We start from the raw sequence: 8879 nt of genomic DNA on the forward strand, positions 1-8879 counted from the left end.
GACGCGGGAGGTCTTGACTCCCATTCAAGGTGAAGGCGAACCTATCCATCCACATAGTCGCTTCTTGATGCAGCGCATCAATCACCCTCCCTCTTGCCTCCTTTTCGGCATACACTTGTGCATAGTCCTCCACTAACTTTTGTTCATGGGCCGTGGACTGGTTCAATTCTTCCTTGTATTGCCCTATGATGGCTAGCATGCTTTGCTCGGTGGCTTCCAAGTGTTGAGCCAAATTCCTTTTGGACCTTGCGCAAGCAACTAACTCTTCTTCTAAGATCATGCCATGCACCCGTGACCGATCTCTCTCTTCTCTTCGGAGCTTGAGCTCATTGTTGCTACCCCACAATGCTCCTCGGAATTTCTTTCGGCCATATTCCTCCTTGCGGGCCCTTTTGGTTTCTTGTTCAAGGGATTTTGCAGTGGCTGCGTTTTCCTCTTGTAACTCGGTGCACTCTTCCGGATGTGTGTAGCAGCTGATTTGAACTTCTCCTTGGCGAGTCTCGCTTTCCCTAGCTCTAACTTTAGAGCTCGGACTTCTTCATCTTCCTCCGGAGCTTCGAAGTTCTCCTCATTGATAACTTTCAATTTGGAGAGCCAATCTAAGCCCCGCGTGTGAATTCTTAGCCATCCATGATAACCTCCGATGACGCCGTTTCGGATGCCTCTAAGCTCCTTGTCTTTCCTCAACGGACTCCTCCACGCCTTGTGGATTCTTTGTATAACCTTGAGACCTTGCGCGCCTAGATCTCTCATAAGGAAAGGCGAGAGACTTTCTTCGGTCGGTGCTCCCCTCATGGGATATCCTAGCTGTCTTATGGCGAGTGCGGGATTATAATTAATACAACCCCTAGTCCCTATCAGTGGAACATTAGGATAGTCCCCACACGAGAAAAGAACTCCTTCCTTGCCTTCCTTCCAATGAGGAAATCAATGGATCGTGCTGCCCCCTATCACAGCCAAATGTTGGTCCCAAACGACTCTTCCTTTTTCAGCGCATGAGCGATAGCTTTGAAGCGGACACGGGTGTCTCGTGTCTTGTCGGAATAGGTGTGAAGTCAACCATACACAGAGAGCGGGTAAACAACAAATAATCCGTGCACTGTTTTTCTCGCACCTCCGGTCAAAGGTGTCGAACAAATCTGCCAAGATAGCCACCAATGGACTTTCCTTGCTATGGTGATATGCGAGGAAAGCATCAATGGCGGCTAAGTCTACCAAGCCGTCAACGTTCGGAAAGAGGACAACCCCAAAAATCAACAAAGCTAAAATATCTGCAAACGGGCCCCACTTCTCTTGGCTCGCCATATCCCTTGCTTTGCCTTCCAAGTATTTCCGAGGCAGGCCCACTACGCCGTTCCGAGTTTGCTTCGTGCGATCCAACTCCTTTGCTGAATCCCCAACCACAGCCGTAATCTTGCTCAAGGAAGGAAGAAAACCGGAGAAGAGATACGGTTTCCTCCCCCCTAGAGGGCATCCTAATATTTCCTCAAACTCTTCAATAGTTGGGACCATTTGGAAGTCCCCAAACGTGAAACACCTCAACGGCTGGTCGTAGTATTGGGCGAGGGATACGACAGCTTCCGTAAATACCTCCACTACGGTCAAATCTAGAATCTTCCCATAAACTTTGCGGAAGGCTTGCCTTTGGAGGGGTCCCATCAATCGTCCCAATTCCTTGAGGCTAGTGACGTCTAGACCTTTAACCTTGACTTGATAAAACCTTTTTCCGTTTTGATTTGTCCCCATCATTTTACCTAAAAAAAAGGGGTGGATCAAGACTCCGACATGAACGATGCAATGCGTGTGCATGAAACGGAAAGAAAACAACACAAAAGGGGTAATTCACACATACGAGACCGCAGAGATCCAATTTTAATGCTACGTTTTGGGCATGACTGCGCCTTAACGTAGCATTAAAAAGGTTACATATTACTCCAAAAAAAACCAAACATCACTAGCAAAACTATAAACTAGTGCTATTCACCAAAAATGCATGAGAACAAATGGCACGGAGCGTGTTTGCTCTTTGCCCCTATTTGGGAACCTAAGACAATATCTAGGGGTCTTTAATAACTATTTCCCCAACCATTCATAACTCACACGACTGTTTTCTAGAGGTATCATCACTCAAGATAATAATATTGTGGCGGTATGGAATACCAGCAAAAACCCATTATAAAGAGAGAAAGCTCTAGACGAGGTTTCACTATTATCAAGCAAGTCGGAGACCTAGCATGATGATAGATTTACCTCCACTCCTTAAATTCCCATGAACCCGGGTGTAGGGCCCCTTTTTACTCAAACCCGTGGGTGCTTAGAATGCAGTGTAAAAGAATGCGAAATAGACAACAATTATTTACATTTTACACAGTTCAACAAATGCACACATGAAGCTTCACAAATCCACAATTCCTTAAAAGTAGGCCTAACTCACAAAAAATCCCCAGTGGAGTCGCCAACTGTCGCAACGTGCCCTTCGCGGGCAAGCGAGGGCAAGGCTCACGGGTGCGCTTTCCAAAGGAGGAAAGGTGCGCGGAGTCGCCACCAACGTTTATTTGTGGAAAACGTCGGAAAAACCGAAGGAAACCGGTCAAAATGAAAATTCTAAGTTCGGGAGTTGTATTTACGCTTGAGGAAGGTATTAGCACCTCTTACGTTTGTCTCGAAAGACAACAGCCTTATTTCTAGAATTTGTGGAATTGTGTTATCTTAACTTTTATTTCTTTTTATTTTTTGAGGTCGACAAAAGCGGGGCTTTTGCTCCTACGTACCCTCCTTTGGAGAGGAAATCAGACCTACGTAGTTCTTCCTTAAGCGTGAATCGAGTGATTCTTTTTACGTGAAAGGTGATCATTTTAAGGCGTTGGACCTTAAGAATGATCCATTTTACTTGGTAGGAAACTGAAATGATGAACTTACAAAAACCTATTTTTGTGGATGAGCTTGACTAGGCGAGTTGATTTTAGCCTTAGTTTCACTTTGGTTATTAGTCAATTCAATTAAGAATGAGAAATCTCAAAGAGAAAAAAAAACGTCCGATTTGATCTTTCGCTTTATTTTACCAAAAGACATTTTTTATTATTATATTATTATTTTACCTCTTTTTTATTTCCAACGTGGTTACGGCACGACCGAACGGTCGGAATTCATTTTTACCGAAATTAACGGATGATACAATTCAAACGATCGGTGGAAATTTATTTTATTTTTACATTAAGCGAGAAATGACTTAAATAAATGGCTTTAAGCACGTCAAAAGGGGGTATAAAAAGTAAATGAAAACGAGAATAGAAATACATGAAACACAATGTGGACCACCACGGGTACATATAATGAATTGAAAAGCTTGGTTTGAGGTACTTACCCGTTGAAGATCGAAGAACAATGAAGAACGAATGAAGAACGTCGAAGAACGGTTGAAATCTTTTACGAAATTCTTCACGGAAACGTTTCGGAAGCGCCTCGGTGATGTGCCATCATTTTCTTCTATTTTCTAAACCCGTTTTGCACCATTTTAATTATTGATTGGTCTTAATTGTCAATTAATTAGGCAGTTTTATTATTTGGGCTCATTTAGCTAATTTGATATTTTTAATCTAATTTCAGGAATTAATGAAACATTGGGCTTAATCCGGATTTTGGTTGTGGACTTGAAGAGGGCAAATAAAGCAGCGCTTACCTTAGTTAATTTCTAATTAGGAAATTTCGCAATTTTATTTTATGTTGTTTAGTGTTTATTTCGTTTTGGGCCAGAGTATTGTAATAGGGCCCAATGACTTTGAGTGACTCTTTTTAAATAGCTGCCTTGGGATTCGTGGAGGGCATTCTATTCTGCTAGGCTATTTTCATTATTCAGAGCTTTGGTTTTAGGTTTTCACGTTTTTCTGTTCCCTTGTTACAGTTTTTGTTCTTAATGCAATTTTCCGTTTTCTGCTTCTAATTACGAGTTCATTCTTGCTTCTTCTTCTACTTTCATTTACGTTTCTGTTCATTTACGTTCTTGTTCATTTACGTTTCTGCTTCATGTTTCATTTGCGTTTTCTGTTTGAATTCATGGAAGGCTAGATTTTCTGGTGTTGTTTCCTTTTGAGGACGAAGCCCAACTCTCTTTGAGGTTTCGTTTGTAATGTGGTTTCCTGGCAGTTTTCCCTTCACCAGTTATCCCAATTTCGTGAATATTAATCAGTGCACGCTTCGTGTTCGATTAATTGCCTCTGAGCCTAACTTGCGTTCATGCTTAATGGACGAAGGGCTAACTGGTGTATGTGGTGCCTAATCACGTATTGAAAACCCTAAGTTGATTTTCGCTTAGTAAATTGAAATAGGGTTGGATTAAGTGGTTGACTGTTAGGGACGAATTCTCCATAACCCAGGATAAGAGAGTGGCTTCTGAATCAGAGGAAACAACTCGTTTTTAATATTAGTAGTTTTGTATTCCATTTTATTTGTTCTGCTCTTTAATTACCAAACAACCAAACCGGGGCCCCATCGTTACTATTACTGCAAGTATATTACGAACATTTGGCTTGTCACTGCTCGTTGGGAAACGACCTAGGATCACTTCCTAGTTACTGCATTTTCATGTTTATTTGATTCGGGTACGGCCTCGATCACTCGGCTTAGATTTTCTTCACGGAAACAATTTTTCCAAGAAAATTCGAAAGAGAGAGAAGTGCCTAAGGGGCTGAACCCTTTTCCTTCTCACTTCCTCCCCTATTTATAGCAAAATAGGGGAGATGCTTGCCGCCCAGCTCGCCCAGGCGAGCTCAGCTTGCCCAGGCGAGCCAGGTTGCTTCCTCCAGAAGCAACAGCCTTCTGGAGGAATCTTCTGGAAGGCCAAAGTGATCCTGATTGCTATTTACACCCCCCTTTTTACTAAGTGCACCCCCCTTTTCTATTTTTTTTTGTAATTCTTTTTTCCGTAACGTTACGAAACTTTACGAATTTCGTAACGATACTTATTTTCCTTCCGTAAGGTTACGAATCCTTACGGATTATGTATTTACTCCTTTTTTACCTTTCGAAGAAGTCACGGAAACTTACGGATTACGCAAAAACACCCCTTTACGACTTCCGCCACATTGCGGAATTTCACGGATCGCGCAAGCCTGCTTCCTTTAGATTTCTGAGACGTCTCAAGATTTTATTGTACAACAAAGGACGCCAAGTATCTCAAAGCGGCTAACCAAAGATTGCATGTCTTCAAGTAATAACCCCCGGACGAAATTAGGGTATGACATAGATATAGGGGGTTTTCTTGAAGGAGGACTAACTTTTAACTAGGAATTTTTTTTCCAGAAAAATAGCCCTCTCGCTAATCAAAATTGCTCTGACTGAGCGCATAGTTGTCATGCGCTAAGCGAGCCGTAGGCCGCACTGAGCGATTCAACCCCTGCTGATGTAAGCTCCATTGGAGCTTGTAGGCCTAGGATCTCCTTCATCAATGGATTCCTTTGCTTCTTCGAAGACGAATGGCAACAAAATGGAGACAAAAGAGAGAGAGGAGATGCCACTTCAAGGAGAAGATGAGTCTAGAAGAAGCTCACCACCATAGGAGGCCATGGATAAGAGCTTGGAGGAAGAAGGAGATGAATGAAGGGAGAGGAAGAGAAGAACACGAAATTTGGTGCTCTAAAAGACCTATGAAATCTGAAGTTTAATTTTCAAATGATCAAAGTTGAAAAAATGCACACACATGACCTCTATTTATAGTCTAAGTGTCACACAAAATTGGAGGGAAATTTGAATTTCTATTCAAATTTCACTTGAATTTGTGGAGCCAAATTTTGGAGCCAAAATTTCACTAATTATGATTAGTGAATTTTAGCTATGGTTCAGCCCACTAATCCAAGATGAAGTCCAAGATTCTCCACTTAGTGTGCTTAGGTGTCATGAGGCATGTAAAGCATGAAAGACATGCACAAAGTGTGACTATATGATGTGGCAATGGGGTGTAGCAAGCAAATGCTCACCCCCCTCTAAAATTTAATTGGATTGGGCTTCTCCCAATTTAGTTAAATTTATTGCTCAACACACACATCAAATATTCACTTAATGCATGTGAAATTACAAAACTACCCCTAATACAAAACTAGTCTAGGTGCCCTAAAATACAAGGGCGGAAAAATCCTACATTTCTTGGGTACCCTACCTACATTATGGAGCCCTAAATACAAGGCCCAAAAATAATGAAATCCTAATCTAATATGTACAAAGATAAGTGGGCTCATACTTAGCCCATGGATCCAAAATCTACCCTAAGGCTCATGAGAACCTTAGGGCATTCTCTGGCCCAATCTTTTTGGTGCCTTCTATCCAATGCCCTTGGGGGGTAGGATTGCATCATTCCCTCCCCCTTGAAAAGGATTTTACCTCAAATCCATAGGTTCTTGAAACTTAGGGATTCTTTCCTCAACACCTGTAAAAAGAATTAAAAACATATGTATTAGTGATGTTGGGTATGTTAGAGTAGGGTAAGGACAGAAAACCCCTTTCCTGACCATTTTCCCATGAGAGAACATAGTTCATCACCAACTCAATAAGTGCTGCTGCAAGTATAGAAAAATATGGGACAAACCTTTTGTAAAAGTTTGTTAAGTCATTGAAGCCCCAAATTTCCCTTATACATGGTGGAGTAGGCCACTCAAGAATGACCTTTATTCTCTTAGGGTCCATGGGAAGCCCTTGATCACTATTTAAAAAGTTAAGGAAAGTAATGGAATAAAACATACCTTTTTCTTTATTTTTAATGTTGATTATTCCTACAAAAAATTATGACAAACCTAAGGTGTCCCATATGAGCACCTAAGTTTGTATTGAAACAAAAAATAAGAACAAACCTACCTAATGAGTCCCTATGTACACAAATCATGAAGATGTTGGGTGCATGAGTGATTTTACAAAAGAGGGTTGCACCACTCAACAGATTCATCATACCACCTATCATAGGGATTTGGTGCCTTATAATACTTATTTTGGGCACCAACAAAGCACAAGGATTTAAGCTCTTACGAACCAAACCCTCATCCAACAACTCTTTTACTTGAGGAATAACCTCAAGCTTAAGAGGTATGGCGGTGCTAAGGGATGTTTCCCTCGATAGGAGAAGGTAGAAAGATTGTTTAAGAAAGAGTGCTCTTTTGATATCACATTTTTTTGCAAAATGATTTTCCTTCTTAACAATCTTCTTGGAGGAATCCTTTTCCTCTTTTTCCTTCCCCTTGGCCTTTGAAGACAAGGCCTTACTATCCTTCTTTTTCTTTTGGTTTTCTAGTTTTTCTTCCTCATCCCTCTTATCTTTCATAGTTAGTTGATCCTTGGCCACCTATGAAGGTGTTTGAGGATGCAACACAAATTTAGTGCCAAGATGGGTGAGGGTAATCTCATTAGTTAGGCCATTGTAAATGATCTTCCTATCAAATTGCCATGGCCTTCCTAAAATAATATGCCCTACCTCCATGGGAACTATATCACAATTAACTTCATCCTTATATGTCCCAATGGAGAAAGGTACCTTCACTTGTTGGTTAACTATCATTTCCCCTTTTTCATTGAGCCATTGAAGTTTATAAGGTTTTGGGTGAGGAATGATTGTGAGGTTCAACTTGGAAACTAATCTTGTGCTACAACAATTGCAACAAGATCCACTATCCACAATGAGAGAACAAGTTTTATCTAAAATTTTGCATCTTGTATGAAAGATGTTCTCTCTTTGGGATTGAGATAGATTACAAGATTGACCTCCAAGGAGCCTTCTAACCATTAGAAGGTCACCTTCTTCATAGGGGTAGGCTTCCTCACTAGACTCTTCACCCCTTACTTCATCTTCACTTCCACTAGAGGAAGGGAAAGAAGTAGTCTCATCTTGACTACTATAAATGGCTTGACCCCTCATAATCATGGTTTTCTTTGTGGGGCATTGAGAGGCAATGTGACCTCTCCTAAGACATTTGAAGCATTTAATGTTGCTAGTCCTTTCTTGGGAACTAGTCTTAGGGGTGGATTTCTCTATGTTCTTACCCTTATCTTCCTTGGGTTTTGAAGGTGCAGCCCCCAAAATTCCTTGGGTTTGGTCCTTTCTTGGATAAGAGTGAAAGCCATAAGATTTTGAAGAAGGCTTTCTTTTAAGTTGTTGCTCCACTCTTATACAAAGTTGGACTAGCTCATCTAGGTCCCTATATGGAAGAAGTTCAACCTTATCCCTCACTTCCATATTAAGCCCACTAAGGAACCTAGCTATGCTTGTTCTTTCCTCCTCGCTAAGTCCAGCTCTTAAAAGGAGTAGTTCCATTTGTTGTCTATATTCATCAACACTCATACTCCCTTGTTTAAGCCTTTGGAGCTTGTCCATAAGCTCCCTTTCATAGTAGAAGGGAATGTGCCTCTTCTTAAAGGCACTCTTAAGATCATTCCAATACTCTACTGGAGGATCCCCATGAATCCTTCGTTCCCTATCAAGGGAAGTCCACCAATAGAGGGCATACCCTTGAAAGCTACGGGTAGCCAATGGAACTTTTCTCTCTTCGCTAATATGATGGCAAGCAAAGAGTTGTTCAACTTTAATTTTCCAATCTAAGTAGACCTCAACATTATCTTTTCCATGGAAATATGGGAGGCTAATGTTAACCTCTTGAGGCCTTCTATCCTTTTCTCTTCTTTGGGAATGATGTTTAGTATGTGAACTATGGTGCCCTCTATAATAGTCGCTAAGTTCTTCACTTAAACTCTTGCAAGAGTCATGACTACTATAGGAGGCATGTTTTTCTCTTTTCATTTATTTCATTATTTTTCTTCTTTCTTCCTCTCTTATTTTCTCTCTTTTATCTTGACTTATTTCTTCCACTCTTTTTTTCCTTTTTCTTTTCTCTCTTGTTTTTCTT

Source organism: Glycine max, chromosome 10 (assembly GCF_000004515.6).
Source record: "Glycine max cultivar Williams 82 chromosome 10, Glycine_max_v4.0, whole genome shotgun sequence".
NCBI lineage: Eukaryota > Viridiplantae > Streptophyta > Magnoliopsida > Fabales > Fabaceae > Glycine > Glycine max.